The following is an 18,779-nucleotide window of genomic DNA, read 5'->3' as shown; positions in this document are numbered from 1 at the left end:
AGAGGGACAGGACGGAGGGAGAGAGAGAGAGAGAGAGAGAGAGAGAGAGAGAGACAGAGGGACAGGATGGAGGGAGAGAGAGAGAGAGAGAGAGAGAGAGAGACAGAGGGACAGGATGGAGGGAGAGGGACAGAGGGACAGAGGGACGAAGGGAGAGAGAGAGAGAGAGAGACAGAGGGACAGGACGGAGGGGGAGAGAGAGAGACAGAAGGACAGAGGGAGAATGAGAGAGAGAGAGAGAGAGAGAGAGAGAGAGAGAGAGAGAGAGAGGGACAGAGAGAGACAGAGACAGAGAGACAGGACGGAGGGGGAGAGAGAGAGACAGAGGGACGGAGAGAGACGGAGACAGAGAGACGGAGAGAGACGGAGAGAGACGGAGACAGAGAGACAAGACGGAGGGGGAGAGACAGAGACAGGGGGACGGAGAGAGACAGAGACAGAGAGACAGGATGGAGGGGGAGAGACAGAGACAGGGGGACGGAGAGAGACAGAGACTGAGAGACAGGATGGAGGGGGAGAGAGAAAGACAGAGGGAGACGGAGGGAGAGAGAGAGACAGAGGGACGGAGAGAGACAGAGACAGAGAGACAGGACGGAGGGGGAGAGAGAGAGACAGAGGGACGGAGAGAGACAGAGACAGAGAGACAGGGGGGAGAGAGAGAGACAGAGGGACGGAGAGAGACAGAGACGGAGAGACAGGACGGAGGGTGAGATAGAGAGACAGAGGGACGGAGAGAGACAGAGACGGAGAGACAGGACGGAGGGGGAGATAGAGAGACAGAGGGACGGAGAGAGACAGAGACAGAGAGACAGGACGGAGGGGGAGAGAGAGAGACAGAGGGACGGAGAGAGACAGAGAGACAGGACGGAGGGGGAGAGAGAGAGACAGAGGGACGGAGAGAGACAGAGACAGAGAGACAGGACGGAGGGGGAGAGAGAGAGACAGAGGGACGGAGAGAGACAGAGACAGAGAGACAGGACGGAGGTGGAGAGAGAGAGACAGGGGGACGGAGAGAGACAGAGACAGAGAGACGGGGAAAAAAACGAAGTCACCTCACCCCGTGTGATTTAATAACCCACTCTCCGGAATGAATGGCGTCCAATTACAGGCGCCTTCCGTTAACGATAGGGGAGGAGGGGGAGGAGGGAGAGTGGCCTCTTAACGAGAGAGGGGGGATAGGACGAGAGAGGGGGAGGAGTGACGAGCTGCAGCTACAAAGTGCTCTAATTAGCATGATAATGATCTGCCATTAGAGTCAGCTGGAGCTCCACAGCTGAACCCACCCACCCACCCAGCCACCCGAGAGAGATGGAGAGATGGAGAGAGAGAGGAGGGGAGAGAGAGAGAGGAGGGGAGAGGGAGGGAGGAGGAGGGAGGAGGGAGGGAGGGAGGGAGTAGGGTTGGGTGATGTAAACCTTGGTCCCGTCATGATTATTTACTCATAAAACATTGTGATTTACGATTGTATCGCCGCCTATTGGCCAACCCCACCCCCAAAAACATTTCAGAATGTTTTTAATGCAGGCGCGAGCTTGCATGCTGCAGGAAGAATGAGATAAATCACAACATTGACAAAAGATATACAGTGGAATCAAATAGTTTCTAGGAGCCTATTCCACTCTGGTGGAGCTGTGGTACCAAAGATGTGTGTGGATGTCTATGTGTGCAAAAGAGCTCAGATGGAGCGAGTGACACAGTCAACAAGCCACCTTGGCTGTGCGTCATCGTGTGGTGGGTAGTAAATCATCACGGACTGCAGAGCAACTCTGCTGTCCTCAGAACTGAGTCATTAGAAACTGATTCACATTTTTGCCTAATGATTACACAAAGCGTTTACACAAAGTGTTCTGCTGCTGTCCCCATAGGAGAACCCTTTTTAGTTCCAGGTAGAACTCTTTTGGGTTCCATACCGAACCGTCTGTGGAAATGGTTCTACATGGAGCCCAAAAGGGTTCTACCTGGAACAAAAAGGGGTTCTTCAAAGGGTTCTCTAATGGGGACAGCCAAAGAACCCTTTTTGGTTCTAGATAGCACCTTAATGACGGAGAACACAAAGGCAAACAACATGGACAGAAAAAAACGAGACAAAATAAATAGAGATGAAGAAGAGGGAGACAGAAACTAATAAGAAGACTACACATAGATACAGACACACACACACACACACACACACACACACACACACACACACACCACACACACACACACACACACACACACACACACACACTAGCCATCCTGCAGTTCGGGAACCTCTCTCCAGCTCTGCTGTGAAGTGATCAAGGAAAACAGATGAAAGTGCCATTCATTAAACACTTAAGAGAGAAGGGAGGAGAGATGGCCGAAACACACACTGATAACACCTCAGCTACAGACCTGCTAGCTTCACCTCTGACCTGGAAGATGCTGTCTCAGGCCAGGGGAAGGAGAGACCACTCCACATAGGCTGTGCAGAGAGCAGAGGGATGGCCCAGAGAGCAGAGAGAGAGGGACAGGGATGACAGGGTGGAAGGATAAAAGACACACCCACAGGCTGACTCACTTTCACAAACTCAAGGGAGGGTTGATTGCCAGTCTGAAACACTGGAGTAAAAGACTCAGGAAGCAGTTCTTATTAAGAGCTGACGTTTGAGTTCTATCAAAGCCCAATCCCCCCCCCCCCCCGCACACACACACACGTTGGTTTTACTATCCTTGTGGGGACCAAACAATTGATTCGCATTCAAATTCCTATTTTCCCTAACCCTAAACCTTAACATCTAACTCCAACTTCTAACCCTAACCCCTAACAATAATTGTAACCCTAAACCTAACATCTAAAACAACCTATTTCCTTGTGGGGCCTTGCGAAATGTCCCCACTTCTCTGAATGTTCCTTGTTTGACTATCCTTGTGAGGAAAGTAAAATCAAAAACACACACACACACAGTTTGAATTATGATATCCCTTCATGTCTACCTCAATTATAGTGATCCAAGATGGCGGCATAGTAGGACGTGTATATCTGTCTTTGTCTTATCCCGTGTTTTATCCCCTGTAAATAGCCAGCCTTTTTTTCGTAAATATCTTAATCTCACTTTTGTCTACGAACTAAATATACTTTCCTGCAACCCGCCTCACCCAATGTGGTATGGATATGCTATTTTTATTCCTTATTCCTTATTTTATTCCTTATTCCTCCTGGTGGAACTTCCACCAGTATTTGTTAGCCACGGCTAGCTGTCCTCGCCTTTTCCCCCCCGGAATCAGCCAGCCTTAGCTCGGACAATCACCTGCCGGTATGCACAGAGCGATATCAACCCAGAACATATTGGACTGCTTCTCTCTACCAGATCAACGGATTCCTGCCGCTATGGATCATTACACTGGATGATTACTCCTAGCTAGCTAGCTAGCTAGCTGCAAACGAGTGGCTACTGTTAGCTAACGCCTCTGTTCCTAAACAAGTACCAGCTAGCCTCGAGCTAGGCCCATATACAAACTAATTCTAGGGCTACAATTACCTCCTTTGGCAATTGGCCTGTACCCTTTTCTGTCAACACGGAGCCCCGCCAATCCATCACGACTGGACTGCCGTAGTGATCGCCGATGTGGTCTCAACAGGCTATTCTGTTACGACATCACCGCAGAACGATCTACTAGCCCCTGGCCCGCTAGCTTTTCTGAACACTGTGTCCCCTGCTCGCCCAGTGTAGTAGTGAATACCGTACAGCACCCTGACTCACCTATTGCTGCTCTTTTGACCCTATGATCACTCTGCTACAAAGCTGATGCCCCCTGGACTGTTTCAGTAACACAGTACCTCATTTTGTTTACCTGTTGGCCCCAGCCTCGAACTCAGGTCCTGTATGTACTAACTGACCCGCTCTGCCCTTTCATCACCATTTACCCGTTGTTGTCTTAGCTCTCCTGATCAACACCTGTGATTGCTTATTGCCTCTCTCTAATGTCAATATGCCTTGTCTACTGCTGTCTTGGCTAGTTTTTATTGCTTTATTTCACTATAGAGCCCTCTGTCCCGCTCAAAATGCCTTAGATAGATCTTTCATCCCACCCCACACACATGCGGAGACCTCACCTGCGTTAATTGATGCCTCCACAGACGAAACCTCTCTCATCATCACGCAACGCATAGGTTTACCTCCACTGTACTCACATCCTACCATACGCTTGTCTGTACATAATGCCTTGAATCTATTCTACCACACCCAGAAATCTGCTCCTTTTATTCTCTGTTCCCAACGCACTAGACGACCAGTTCTTATAGCCTTTAGCCGTACCCTCATCCTACTCCTCCTCTGTTCCTCTAGGGATGTAGAGGTTAACCCAGGCCCTGAATCCTGTCTTAAGAAGGCCACCAAAAATTCTGAAATTTCCATCCCCAACTGTAACATTTTCCGCCAAGATAGAACTGCCAAAGGAGTGGATACTGGGATGTCCCCAGAGCTGTTTTCTGCGCATGACCGAGAGCGCGCCTTTCTTGTTTTTCTTTTATATTGACAGTTGAAATTTTATTGATTATTTAGGCTAAAAACAACCTGAGGATTGATTATAAACATCGTTTGACATGTTTCTACGAACTTTACCGGTACTATTTGGAATTTTCGTCTGCCTGTTGTGACTGCCTTTGAGCCATTGGATTACTGAACAAAACGCGCCAACAAAACAGGTTTTTGGAAATAAAAAGGGACTTTATCGAACAAAACAAACATTTATTGTGTAACTGGGAGTCTTGTGAGTGCAACCATATGAAGATCATCAAAGGTAAGTGATTCATTTTATTGCTATTTCTGACTTTTGTGACTAATCTACTTGGCTGGTAACTGTATGTAATGTTTTGTGTGTGGGCGCTGTCCTCAGATAATCGCATGGTATGCTTTTGCCGTAAAGCCTTTTTGAAATCTGACACCGCGGTTGGATTAACATGAAGTTAATCTTTAAACTGATGTATAACACTTGTATGTTTTATGCATTTTTATTATGAGTATTTCTGTTTTGAAATTGGCGCACTGCGATTTCACCGGATGTTGGAGAGGTTAACAAAGAGATCACCGACCATTTCGAATCCCACCGTACCTTCTCCACTATGCAATCTGGTTTCCGAGCTGGTCATGGGTGCACCTCAGCCATGCTCAAGGTCCGAAACAATATCATAACCGCCAATCGACAAAAGACAATACTGTGCAGCCGTATTCATCTACCTGGCCAAGACTTTCGACTCTGTCAATCACCGCATTCTTATCGGCTGACTAAATAGCCTTGGTTTCTCAAATGACTGCCTCGCCTGGTTCACCAACTACTTCTCAGATAGAGTTCAGTGTGTCAAATCAGAGGGCCTGTTGTCTGGACCTCTGGCAGTCTCTATGGGGGTGACATAGGGTTCAATTCTCGGGCCGACTCTTTTCTCTGTATACATCAATGATGTCGCTCTTGCTGTTTGTGATTCTCTGATCCACCTCTACGCAGATGACACCATTCTGTATACTTCTGGCCCTTCTTTGGACACTGTGTTAACAAACCTCCAGACGAGCTTCAATGCCATACAACTCTCCTTCCGTGGCCTCCAACTGCTCTTAAATGCAAGTAAAACTAAATGCATGCTCTTCAACCGATCGCTGCCCGCACCCGCCCGCCCGCCTAGCATCACTACTCTGGATGGTTCTGACTTAGAATATGTGGACAACTACATAAATACATATACTACATAAACACAAATACCTAGGTGTCTGGTTAGACTGTAAACTTTCCTTCCAGACTCATATTAAGCACCTCCAATCCAAAATGAAATCTAGAACCAGCTTCCTATTTCGTAACAAAGCCTCCTTCACTCATGCTGCCAAAAATACCCTCGTAAAACTGACCATCCTACCGATCCTTGACTTTGGCGATGTAATTTACAAAATAGCCTCCAACACTCTACTCAGCAAATTGGATGCAGTCTATCACAGTGCCATCCGTTTCATCACCAAAGCCCCATATACTACCCACCACTGCGACCTGTATGCTCTCGTTGGCTGGCCCTCGCTTCATATTCGTCGCCAAACCCACTGGCTCCAGGTCATCTATAAGTCTTTGCTAGGTAAAGTCCCGCCTTAACTCAGCTCACTGGTCACCATATCAGCACCCACCCGTAGCTCCAGCAGGTATATTTCACTAGTCATCCCCAAAGCCAATTCCTCCTTTGGCCGGATTCCCTTCCAGTTCTTTGCTGCCAATGACTGGAACGAATTGCAAAAATCACTGAAGCTGGAGACTCATATCTCCCTCACTAACTTTAAGCACCAGCTGTCAGATCAGCTTACAGATCATTGCAACTGTACACAGCCCATCGAACTACCTCATTCCCATATTGTTATTTATTTATTAATTTTTTGCTCCTTTGCACCCCAGTATCTCTACTTGCACATTCATCTTCTGCACATCTATCACTCTAGTGTTTATTTGCTAAATTGTAATTATTTCACCACTATGGCCTATTTATTGCCTTACCTCCCTAATCTTACTTCATTTGCACACACTATATATAGACTTTTTCTATTGTGTTATTGACTGTACGTTTGTTTATTCCATGTGTAAGTCTGTGTTGTTGTTTGTGTCGCACTGCTTTGCTTTATCTTTGCCAGGTTGCAGTTGTAAATGAGAACTTGTTCTCAACTGGCCTACCTGGTTAAATAAAGGTGAAACCATTTTTTTAAATAATAATCAGAGTCAGAGAGAGAGAGAGAGAGAGAGAGAGAGAGAGAGAGAATAGAAGACCTGGACTGCACACCACCACTTCTCTCTTTCTCTCTCTTCTTCGATCATTTATATTTCACTTGACTGAACACTAATGAATCAGAAGGTTAAACCATATTTCTCTCTTTCACCTCCCTTCTATTCTCTCACTTTTTTACCTGACCGCTTACTCCCTCTGTCTCTCCCCTCAGGTCCTCTGTCTCTCCCCTCTGGCCCTCTGTCTCTCCCCTCAGGTCCTCTGTCTCTCCCCTCAGGTCCTCTGTCTCTCCCCTCAGGCCCTCTGTCTCTCCCCTCTGGCCCTCTGTCTCTCCCCTCTGGCCCTCTGTCTCTCCCCTCAGGTCCTCTGTCTCTCCCCTCAGGTCCTCTGTCTCTCCCCTCTGTCCCTCTGTCTCTCCCCTCTGGCCCTCTGTCTCTCCCCTCTGGCCCTCTGTCTCTCCCCTCAGGTCCTCTGTCTCTCCCCTCAGGCCCTCTGTCTCTCCCCTCTGGCCCTCTGTCTCTCCCCTCTGGTCCTCTGTCTCTCCCATCAGGCCCTCTGTCTCTCCCCTCAGGTCCTCTGTCTCTCCCCTCAGGCCCTCTGTCTCTCCCCTCTGTCTCTCCCCTCAGGCCCTCTGTCTCTCCCCTCAGGCCCTCTGTCTCTCCCCTCAGGTCCTCTGTCTCTCCCCTCAGGTCCTCTGTCTCTCCCCTCAGGTCCTCTGTCTCTCCCCTCAGGTCCTCTGTCTCTCCACTCAGGCCCTCTGTCTCTCCCCTCTGGCCCTCTGTCTCTCCCCTCTGTCCCTCTGTCTCTCCCCTCTGGCCCTCTGTCTCTCCCCTCTGGCCCTCTGTCTCTCCCCTCTGGCCCTCTGTCTCTCCCCTCAGGTCCTCTGTCTCTCCCCTCAGGTCCTCTGTCTCTCCCCTCAGGTCCTCTGTCTCTCCCCTCAGGTCCTCTGTCTCTCCACTCAGGCCCTCTGTCTCTCCCCTCAGGTCCTCTGTCTCTCCCCTCTGGCCCTCTGTCTCTCCCCTCTGGCCCTCTGTCTCTCCCCTCTGGCCCTCTGTCTCTCCCCTCTGGCCCTCTGTCTCTCCCCTCAGGTCCTCTGTCTCTCCCCTCAGGCCCTCTGTCTCTCCCCTCTGGCCCTCTGTCTCTCCCCTCTGGTCCTCTGTCTCTCCCCTCAGGCCCTCTGTCTCTCCCCTCAGGTCCTCTGTCTCTCCCCTCAGGCCCTCTGTCTCTCCCCTCTCTCTCTCCCCTCAGGCACTCTGTCTCTCCCCTCAGGCCCTCTGTCTCTCCCCTCAGGTCCTCTGTCTCTCCCCTCAGGTCCTCTGTCTCTCCCCTCAGGTCCTCTGTCTCTCCCCTCAGGTCCTCTGTCTCTCCCCTCAGGCCCTCTGTCTCTCCCCTCTGTCTCTCCCCTCAGGCCCTCTGTCTCTCCCCTCTGGTCCTCTGTCTCTCCCCTCAGGCCCTCTGTCTCTCCCCTCTGTCTCTCCCCTCAGGCCCTCTGTCTCTCCCCTCTGGCCCTCTGTCTCTCCCCTCAGGTCCTCTGTCTCTCCCCTCAGGCCCTCTGTCTCTCCCCTCAGGTCCTCTGTCTCTCCCCTCAGGTCCTCTGTCTCTCCCCTCTGGCCCTCTGTCTCTCCCCTCAGGTCCTCTGTCTCTCCCCTCAGGCCCTCTGTCTCTCCCCTCAGGCCCTCTGTCTCTCCCCTCTGGCCCCCTGTCTCTCCCCTCTGTCTCTCCCCTCAGGCCCTCTGTCTCTCCCCTCTGTCTCTCCCCTCAGGCCCTCTGTCTCTCCCCTCTGTCTCTCCCCTCTGGCCCTCTGTCTCTCCCCTCAGGTCCTCTGTCTCTCCCCTCAGGTCCTCTGTCTCTCCCCTCAGGTCCTCTGTCTCTCCCCTCAGGCCCTCTGTCTCTCCCCTCTGGCCCTCTGTCTCTCCCCTCAGGTCCTCTGTCTCTCCCCTCAGGCCCTCTGTCTCTCCCCTCTGGCCCTCTGTCTCTCCCCTCTGTCCCTCTGTCTCTCCCCTCTGGCCCTCTGTCTCTCCCCTCAGGTCCTCTGTCTCTCCCCTCAGGTCCTCTGTCTCTCCCCTCTGTCCCTCTGTCTCTCCCCTCTGGCCCTCTGTCTCTCCCCTCAGGTCCTCTGTCTCTCCCCTCAGGTCCTCTGTCTCTCCCCTCAGGCCCTCTGTCTCTCCCCTCAGGTCCTCTGTCTCTCCCCTCAGGTCCTCTGTCTCTCCCCTCAGGTCCTCTGTCTCTCCCCTCAGGCCCTCTGTCTCTGGCCCTCTGTCTCTCCCCTCTGGCCCTCTGTCTCTCCCCTCTGGCCCCCTGTCTCTCCCCTCTGTCTCTCCCCTCAGGCCCTCTGTCTCTCCCCTCTGTCTCTCCCCTCAGGCCCTCTGTCTCTCCCCTCTGTCTCTCCCCTCTGGCCCTCTGTCTCTCCCCTCTGGTCCTCTGTCTCTCCCCTCAGGTCCTCTGTCTCTCCCCTCAGGCCCTCTGTCTCTCCCCTCAGGCCCTCTGTCTCTCCCCTCAGGTCCTCTGTCTCTCCCCTCAGGCCCTCTGTCTCTCCCCTCAGGTCCTCTGTCTCTCCCCTCAGGCCCTCTGTCTCTCCCCTCAGGCCCTCTGTCTCTCCCCTCAGGTCCTCTGTCTCTCCCCTCAGGTCCTCTGTCTCTCCCCTCAGGTCCTCTGTCTCTCCCCTCAGGCCCTCTGTCTCTCCCCTCAGGCCCTCTGTCTCTCCCCTCAGGCCCTCTGTCTCTCCCCTCTGTCTCTCCCCTCTGGCCCTCTGTCTCTGGCCCTCTGTCTCTCCCCTCAGGTCCTCTGTCTCTCCCCTCAGGCCCTCTGTCTCTCCCCTCAGGCCCTCTGTCTCTCCCCTCAGGTCCTCTGTCTCTCCCCTCAGGTCCTCTGTCTCTCCCCTCAGGCCCTCTGTCTCTCCCCTCTGGCCCTCTGTCTCTCCCCTCAGGCCCTCTGTCTCTCCCCTCAGGCCCTCTGTCTCTCCCCTCTGGCCCTCTGTCTCTCCCCTCAGGCCCTCTGTCTCTCCCCTCTGTCTCTCCCCTCTGGCCCTCTGTCTCTGGCCCTCTGTCTCTCCCCTCTGGCCCTCTGTCTCTGGCCCTCTGTCTCTGGCCCTCTGTCTCTGGCCCTCTGTCTCTGGCCCTCTGTCTCTGGCCCTCTGTCTCTGGCCTTCAGTCTCTGGCCTTCTGTCTCTCCCCTCAGGCCCTCTGTCTCTCCCCTCTGGCCCTCTGTCTCTCCCCTCTGTCTCTCCCCTCTGGCCCTCTGTCTCTCCCCTCTGTCTCTCCCCTCTGGCCCTCTGGCCCTCTGTCTCTGGCCTTCTGTCTCTCCCCTCAGGTCCTCTGTCTCTCCCCTCTGGCCCTCTGTCTCTCCCCTCAGGCCTTCTGTCTCTCCCCTCTGGCCCTCTGTCTCTCCCCTCTGGCCCTCTGTCTCTCCCCTCAGGTCCTCTGTCTCTCCCCTCAGGTCCTCTGTCTCTCCCCTCAGGCCTTCTGTCTCTCCCCTCAGGCCCTCTGTCTCTCCCCTCAGGTCCTCTGTCTCTCCCCTCAGGTCCTCTGTCTCTCCCCTCAGGCCCTCTGTCTCTCCCCTCAGGTCCTCTGTCTCTCCCCTCAGGTCCTCTGTCTCTCCCCTCAGGCCCTCTGTCTCTCCCCTCAGGCCCTCTGTCTCTCCCCTCTGTCTCTCCCCTCAGGCCCTCTGTCTCTCCCCTCTGTCTCTCCCCTCTGGCCCTCTGTCTCTCCCCTCTGGTCCTCTGTCTCTCCCCTCAGGCCCTCTGTCTCTCCCCTCAGGCCCTCTGTCTCTCCCCTCTGGCCCCCTGTCTCTCCCCTCTGTCTCTCCCCTCTGGCCCTCTGGCCCTCTGTCTCTGGCCTTCTGTCTCTCCCCTCAGGTCCTCTGTCTCTCCCCTCAGGTCCTCTGTCTCTCCCCTCTGGCCCTCTGTCTCTCCCCTCAGGCCCTCTGTCTCTCCCCTCAGGTCCTCTGTCTCTCCCCTCAGGCCCTCTGTCTCTCCCCTCTGGCCCTCTGTCTCTCCCCTCTGGCCCTCTGTCTCTCCCCTCTGGCCCCCTGTCTCTCCCCTCTGTCTCTCCCCTCTGGCCCTCTGGCCCTCTGTCTCTGGCCTTCTGTCTCTCCCCTCAGGCCCTCTGTCTCTCCCCTCTGGCCCTCTGTCTCTCCCCTCAGGTCCTCTGTCTCTCCCCTCAGGTCCTCTGTCTCTCCCCTCTGTCTCTCCCCTCAGGTCCTCTGTCTCTCCCCTCAGGTCCTCTGTCTCTCCCCTCAGGCCCTCTGTCTCTCCCTCTCAGGTCCTCTGTCTCTCCCCTCAGGTCCTCTGTCTCTCCCCTCTGTCTCTCCCCTCAGGTCCTCTGTCTCTCCCCTCAGGTCCTCTGTCTCTCCCCTCTGGCCCTCTGTCTCTCCCCTCAGGCCCTCTGTCTCTCCCCTCAGGTCCTCTGTCTCTCCCCTCAGGCCCTCTGTCTCTCCCCTCTGGCCCTCTGTCTCTCCCCTCAGGCCCTCTGTCTCTCCCCTCTGGCCCTCTGTCTCTCCCCTCAGGCCTTCTGTCTCTCCCCTCTGGCCCTCTGTCTCTCCCCTCAGGCCCTCTGTCTCTCCCCTCTGGCCCCCTGTCTCTCCCCTCTGTCTCTCCCCTCTGGCCCTCTGGCCCTCTGTCTCTGGCCTTCTGTCTCTCCCCTCAGGCCCTCTGTCTCTCCCCTCTGGCCCTCTGTCTCTCCCCTCAGGTCCTCTGTCTCTCCCCTCAGGCCCTCTGTCTCTCCCCTCAGGTCCTCTGTCTCTCCCCTCAGGTCCTCTGTCTCTCCCCTCTGGCCCTCTGTCTCTCCCCTCAGGCCCTCTGTCTCTCCCCTCAGGCCCTCTGTCTCTCCCCTCTGGTCCTCTGTCTCTCCCCTCAGGCCCTCTGTCTCTCCCCTCAGGCCCTCTGTCTCTCCCCTCTGGCCCTCTGTCTCTCCCCTCTGGCCCTCTGTCTCTCCCCTCAGGCCCTCTGTCTCTCCACTCTGGCCCTCTGTCTCTGGCCCTCTGGCCCTCTGTCTCTCCCCTCTGTCTCTCCCCTCTGGCCCTCTGTCTCTCCCCTCTGGCCCTCTGTCTCTCCCCTCAGGCCCTCTGTCTCTCCCCTCAGGCCCTCTGTCTCTCCCCTCTGGCCCTCTGTCTCTCCCCTCTGTCTCTCCCCTCTGGCCCTCTGTCTCTCCCCTCTGGCCCTCTGTCTCTCCCCTCAGGCCCTCTGTCTCTCCCCTCTGGCCCTCTGTCTCTCCCCTCTGTCTCTCCCCTCAGGCCCTCTGTCTCTCCCCTCTGGCCCTCTGTCTCTCCCCTCTGTCTCTCCCCTCTGGCCCTCTGTCTCTCCCCTCTGGCCCTCTGTCTCTCCCCTCAGGCCCTCTGTCTCTCCCCTCTGGCCCTCTGTCTCTCCCCTCTGTCTCTCCCCTCAGGCCCTCTGTCTCTCCCCTCTGGTCCTCTGTCTCTCCCCTCTGGCCCTCTGTCTCTCCCCTCAGGTCCTCTGTCTCTCCCCTCAGGCCCTCTGTCTCTCCCCTCAGGCCCTCTGTCTCTCCCCTCTGGCCCTCTGTCTCTCCCCTCAGGTCCTCTGTCTCTGGCCCTCTGTCTCTGGCCCTCTGTCTCTCCCCTCTGGCCCTCTGTCTCTCCCCTCAGGTCCTCTGTCTCTGGCCCTCTGTCTCTGGCCCTCTGTCTCTCCCCTCTGGCCCTCTGTCTCTGGCCCTCTGTCTCTGGCCCTCTGTCTCTCCCCTCTGGCCCTCTGTCTCTCCACTCAGGCCTCCTCTCTCTCATCTTCCCCATCTCTCTCACTGTCTGTCTGTCTCTCTCGCTGTCTGTCTGTCTCCCTCGCTGTCTCTCTCTCTCTCTCTGTGTGTGTCTATGGTGTGTGTTTGTCTGAGGTGCTTCGTCTGGGCCTCTAATCGTCTTGTTTGATGTAATTACACTTAATGAAGATTCTCTGAGCAGCCCGTCCCCCAGGCGACTGACGGCACTATGGAAACTAGGAGAGTGGGAGGAGGGGGCTGATAAAAGAGAGGGAGAGTTAGCATTGCTGTCTGTGCTGATGGAAGACTATGTGTGGTATGTGTTTAGAGCCATTGATTCCTCACTGATGCTGCGAGCGCTAGCACGATTGCCTGGATTGGTGTGTGTGTGTGTGTGTGTGTGTGTGTGTGTGTGTGTGTGTGCGCGTGCGTGCGTGCGTGCGTGCGTGTGTGTGTGTAGAGCTACACTTGGCAGGTCCTATCCAGGCTTGGGGAAACCTAATCCTTCATAACACTGACACGGTCCAGGAGGGAACACACACACTATTAACAACACTGACACGGTCCAGGAGGGAACACACACACTATTAACAACACTGACACGGTCCAGGAGGGAACACACACTATTAACAACACTGACACGGTCCAGGAGGGAACACACACTGTTAACAACACTGACACAGTCCAGGAGGGAACACACACTGTTAACAACACTGACACGGTCCAGGAGGGAACACACTGTTAACAACACTGACACGGTCCAGGAGGGAACACACACTGTTAACAACACTGACACAGTCCAGGAGGGAACACACACTGTTAACAACACTGACACGGTCCAGGAGGGAACACACACTATTAACAACACTGACACGGTCCAGGAGGGAACACACACTGTTAACAACACTGACACGGTCCAGGAGGGAACACACACTATTAACAACACTGACACGGTCCAGGAGGGAACACACACTGTTAACAACACTGACACGGTCCAGGAGGGAACACACTGTTAACAACACTGACACAGTCCAGGAGGGAACACACTGTTAACAACACTGACACGGTCCAGGAGGGAACACACACTATTAACAACACTGACACGGTCCAGGAGGGAACACACACTGTTAACAACACTGACACAGTCCAGGAGGGAACACACACTGTTAAGAATTCTATTTTCTGATGATTATTCCCAATTGGAATTTGGCCTCGAGGTACCCTCTCTCAGGCCAGTGGTCACCGTAAAGCAGGCCTCAGTAACTGGTATCTGGGCCCCTGGGCCATAAAATAGGCCATGGGTATCCTTAAGCGTTTAAGATGTTTCAAATGTATAGTCTTTTCAACCCCAAGGTCTCTACCTGGATTTGACGTTTTGGCACTGGGCACGGAAGGGTGAAACAGCTAACAGATAAGGCAAAGTATTTAGGCCAGCCCTCCCCGCTGGAGGGTGAGAGATTTACTGCGAACCTCTTAGAGGAACGTGTCTGTCTTCCCATATGCATTTGTCTGTCTGTGTCTGTCTGTGTCTGTCTATGTCTGTCTATGTCTGTCTATGTCTGTCTTTGTCTGTCTATGTCTGTCTATGTCTGTCTATGTCTGTCTATTAAACCTTAAAATATAGAGGTTGTTTGCATTATATTTTGCATGGAGCATTTCTCCACACCAGTTTTCCATTCTTAACATTAAACACACAGGAAAAAAATCTGGCCTCCCAACACACAACCCCTTCCACTCTCTCCGCAGTGACCACCCCCCTCCTCTCTCCTTCCCTTCTACTCTCTTCCCTACATCCCTTTGTTGGCTGAGAGGTTTTCACTTAAATCCCAAATCTCCAGGCTACGTGGTCGTCTGTGATCCAGCTGGAGAGAGAGAGAGTGAAAGAGAGAGAGAGGCAGGGAGAGAGAGATATTACAAAGGGAGAGAGAGAGGAAGAGAAGAATAAAGAGGGAATTCTGTGACTGTGGTGAGGAAAGGAGCACAGCTGTAGCTATTAATACACTCAGACTATAAAGAGAATGGAGCTTTGAGACTAAGGTTCTGTTCCCATTTGGATAAAAGCCCTTTGTCCCTTGTTTCCTCTCCTCATCTCTGTTCCACAATCAATCTCAAACAAAATGGATGACGGAAATCAAAGGCAAGTTGGTAGGCCGTCATTGTAAATAAGAAGGAAGGAAGAGTTCAACCCAGGATTTTTTAACAAGGTGGTGCAGCTGAGTATGGCGAGAGATTTATTTGCATTTTTTAAACACCTGTAAACGCCATTTCCTGCAATCTACAGCAAAAAAAATACCATATTAGGGTGTGGTGCCTGGCATTAAATGATAGCAAATGACAGAGTGGAGTAGCAAGCGCCACTCTTACATTCTTTGGGAAGAACCCTGGATGAATATAGAGGACTTGGTAGGAGGTCATTCAACTTAGATCAAAATCCAAGGCAAAAGAAAAGGACATCCAAAATATAAACAGAAATCCTGATTGAAAATGCTTTGTTAGCATGACAACAAATATAGTGAGACACTCACCACCAAGCTCCTTCTGGGCCATACTAGCCACTGAACAGGGGTAGTGAAGCCATCACCAGGGACACCCCCCAGGCCATCAGTTGGTACAGTCTGGGAGAGGAAAAGAGAAGTGATTAGCCATAAACATGGCAGCGGGAGAGACCACAAACACACATCCCGTGGTCTCGATGCTGTGCCACAAATAAAGGGATGAAAATCCCTGTGGAGAGAGAGGATACAAGAGTGGCTAATCACACCCCCCACACATACACTCTTTCTTTCTCTCCCTCATTTTTTCCCATGCGCTTCACTGAACACCAACGAAGACAGACAACAGTATCTTTGGACAGGAGAGGAACCCATCTCTCTCCCCTGTCTCCCAGACTCGGTCACACTGTCTGCTGGTGGGGAACCCATCTCTCTCACAGACACACTGTCTACTGGTGGGGAACCCATCTCTCTCCCCTGTCTCCCAGACTCGGTCACACTGTCTGCTGGTGGGGAACCCATCTCTCTCACAGACACACTGTCTACTGGTGGGGAACCCATCTCTCTCCCCTGTCTCCCAGACTCGGTCACACTGTCTGCTGGTGGGGAACCCATCTCTCTCCCCTGTCACACTGTCTGCTGGTGTGGAACCCATCTCTCTCACAGACACGGTCACACTGTCTGCTGGTGGGGAACCCATTTCTCTCCCCTGTCACACTGTCTGCTGGTGTGGAACCCATTTCTCTCCCCTGTCACACTGTCTGCTGGTGTGGAACCCATCTCTCTCCCCTGTCACACTGTCTGCTGGTGGGGAACCCATTTCTCTCCCCTGTCACACTGTCTGCTGGTGGGGAACCCATTTCTCTCCCCTGTCACACTGTCTGCTGGTGGGGAACCCATCTCTCTCCCCTGTCACACTGTCTGCTGGTGGGGAACCCATCTCTCTCCCCTGTCACACTGTCTGCTGGTGGGGAACCCATTTCTCTCCCCTGTCACACTGTCTGCTGGTGGGGAACCCATCTCTCTCCCCTGTCACACTGTCTGCTGGTGGGGAACCCATCTCTCTCCCCTGTCACACTGTCTGCTGGTGGGGAACCCATCTCTCTCCCCTGTCACACTGTCTGCTGGTGGGGAACCCATCTCTCTCCCCTGTCACACTGTCTGCTGGTGGGGAACCCATCTCTCTCACAGACACGGTCACACTGTCTGCTGGTGGGGAACCCATTTCTCTCCCCTGTCACACTGTCTGCTGGTGGGGAACCCATCTCTCTCCCCTGTCACACTGTCTGCTGGTGGGGAACCCATCTCTCTCACAGACACGGTCACACTGTCTGCTGGTGGGGAACCCATCTCTCTCCCCTGTCACACTGTCTGCTGGTGGGGAACCCATCTCTCTCACAGACACGGTCACACTGTCTGCTGGTGGGGAACCCATTTCTCTCCCCTGTCACACTGTCTGCTGGTGTGGAACCCATTTCTCTCCCCTGTCACACTGTCTGCTGGTGGGGAACCCATTTCTCTCCCCTGTCACACTGTCTGCTGGTGGGGAACCCATCTCTCTCCCATGTCACACTGTCTGCTGGTGGGGAACCCATCTCTCTCCCCTGTCACACTGTCTGCTGGTGGGGAACCCATCTCTCTCCCCTGTCACACTGTCTGCTGGTGGGGAACCCATCTCTCTCCCCTGTCACACTGTCTGCTGGTGGGGAACCCATCTCTCTCCCATGTCACACTGTCTGCTGGTGGGGAACCCATCTCTCTCCCCTGTCACACTGTCTGCTGGTGGGGAACACTCAGGGACACGGTTGATATGCCGTCAGTGTTATTATGACATGGTGGACAAGTGGTCAATACTGCTCTGATCCACTCTTTTTATTTTACCTTCATTTAACTAGGCAAGTCAGTTAAGAACAAATTCTTATTTACAACAACGGCCTTCCGGGGAACAGTGGGTTAACTGCCTTGCTCAGCGGCAGAACGACAGATTTTTACCTTGTCAGCTCAGGGATTTGATCTAGCAACCTTTGGGTTACTGGCCCAACGCTGTAACCACTAGGCTACCTGCCACCCCACTCTGACAGCTCTCATGCAGGTTATATAGGTGTCTGAAATCCCAGGGAATAGGTGATATCGTTCTCCCTACATTTCTATCTTTCCACTTCTCTACCAGTTCACTTTACAGCGCTCTACCATCCCTTCTTAGATGTGAGAGTGAGAGTGAGAGAGTGAGAGAGAGAGAGTGGTCCAACCTGATTTTGGACAAAATTACCTGGATGATTCCTACTACCAAAGATTCTTAATTACAAGCAAATGCTCCAGCAAACAAACAACATAAACCTGAAAACCCCATCCAACCTGGAACCTGAAAACACCATCCAACTTGGAACCTGAAAACACCATCCAACTTGGAACCTGAAAACGCCATCCAACCTGGAACCTGAAAACGCCATCCAACCTGGAACCTGAAAACGCCATCCAACTTGGAACCTGAAAACGCCATCCAACCTGGAACCTGAAAACGCCATCCAACCTGGAACCTGAAAACGCCATCCAACCTGGAACCTGAAAACGCCATCCAACCTGGAACCTGAAAACACCATCCAACTTGGAACCTGAAAACGCCATCCAACCTGGAACCTGAAAACACCATCCAACTTGGAACCTGAAAACGCCATCCAACCTGGAACCTGAAAACACCATCCAACTTGGAACCTGAAAACGCCATCCAACCTGGAACCTGAAAACACCATCCAACTTGGAACCTGAAAACACCATCCAACCTGGAACCTGAAAATGCCATCCAACCTGGAACCTGAAAACACCATCCAACCTGGAACCTGAAAACAGAATCCAACCTGGAACTGAGTGAGTAATGTTAAAGTCAGAAGCTATTTTAAAGCTAAGAAGAAAAATATATTACAAGGATATATTTTACTTTATAAGGACTGGGGGGGGGGGGGGGGGGGGGGGGTTGGGGGGTGATACCGATGGGTGGAAACTCAGGATACTAGACAACGAGGACTCTGAGTCAGCCAATGTGAACGTGTACAAATCTGGAACAGTAATGGTACAGGGCAACCCCAAACAGTTTCAGCTGGACTTTCACCTAATCAAAGAGATAGCTCAACAGGATGAGCTCTCTTTGGAGAAAGATACCCCCACACCGAGCGTGCCAGACCAGACCTTTCCCAAACACACAGGGCCCTAGACCTTCTATCTGAGGGCCAACTAGGGTCATCCAGCCACATAATAATTCACACAGGCACAAACGACCTGAGAGCACAGCAGGATAGGGTGGCCTCAGCACTCAAGGGAGTGTTTGAAAAAGCTTCTTCTTCTTCTATCTCCACCCTGCTACCATGAAAATACTTCCATCCTGCTACCATACAGCGGGCAAATGCAAGTATTTCCTATGACTGTGCCTCCAAACCAAATGTTTTACCTGGCCCACCACTCCACCCTGGACTTGAACAGCCTTTACGACCAGGTGCATCTATACAAGGCAGCAGTGGCCACCTTCACCCGGACTCTAAAGGACATCACCCTCAACCACAGCCCCAACACATCACACAGGAGCAACAGATCAGTAGACACCCCACCCAGACCAGCGAGACACTCTCCCAGACCTGCGGGACCCCCCCTGGACCTACACATAGAGGACCCATGCCGAGAAGACCTACATCCAGACCACAACACCACCAGCCACATACACACCCCCATCTCAACCAATCAACACCCCCCCAAGTCAACCATGCCTACACCCCATTTAGGCCCCCTCAGATCAGACCTATGCCCCTCCTGCCCAACCCATGCACCCCACCCCCGCAAAGAGGGCCTCAACATGGAAGTCACACATACGCCCAAACAGAC

The sequence above is a fragment of the Salmo salar genome, chromosome 25, assembly GCF_965601325.2.
Source record: "Salmo salar chromosome 25, fSalSal1, whole genome shotgun sequence".
Lineage (NCBI taxonomy): Eukaryota > Metazoa > Chordata > Actinopteri > Salmoniformes > Salmonidae > Salmo > Salmo salar.
Note: the sequence above shows the minus strand (reverse complement) of the source record.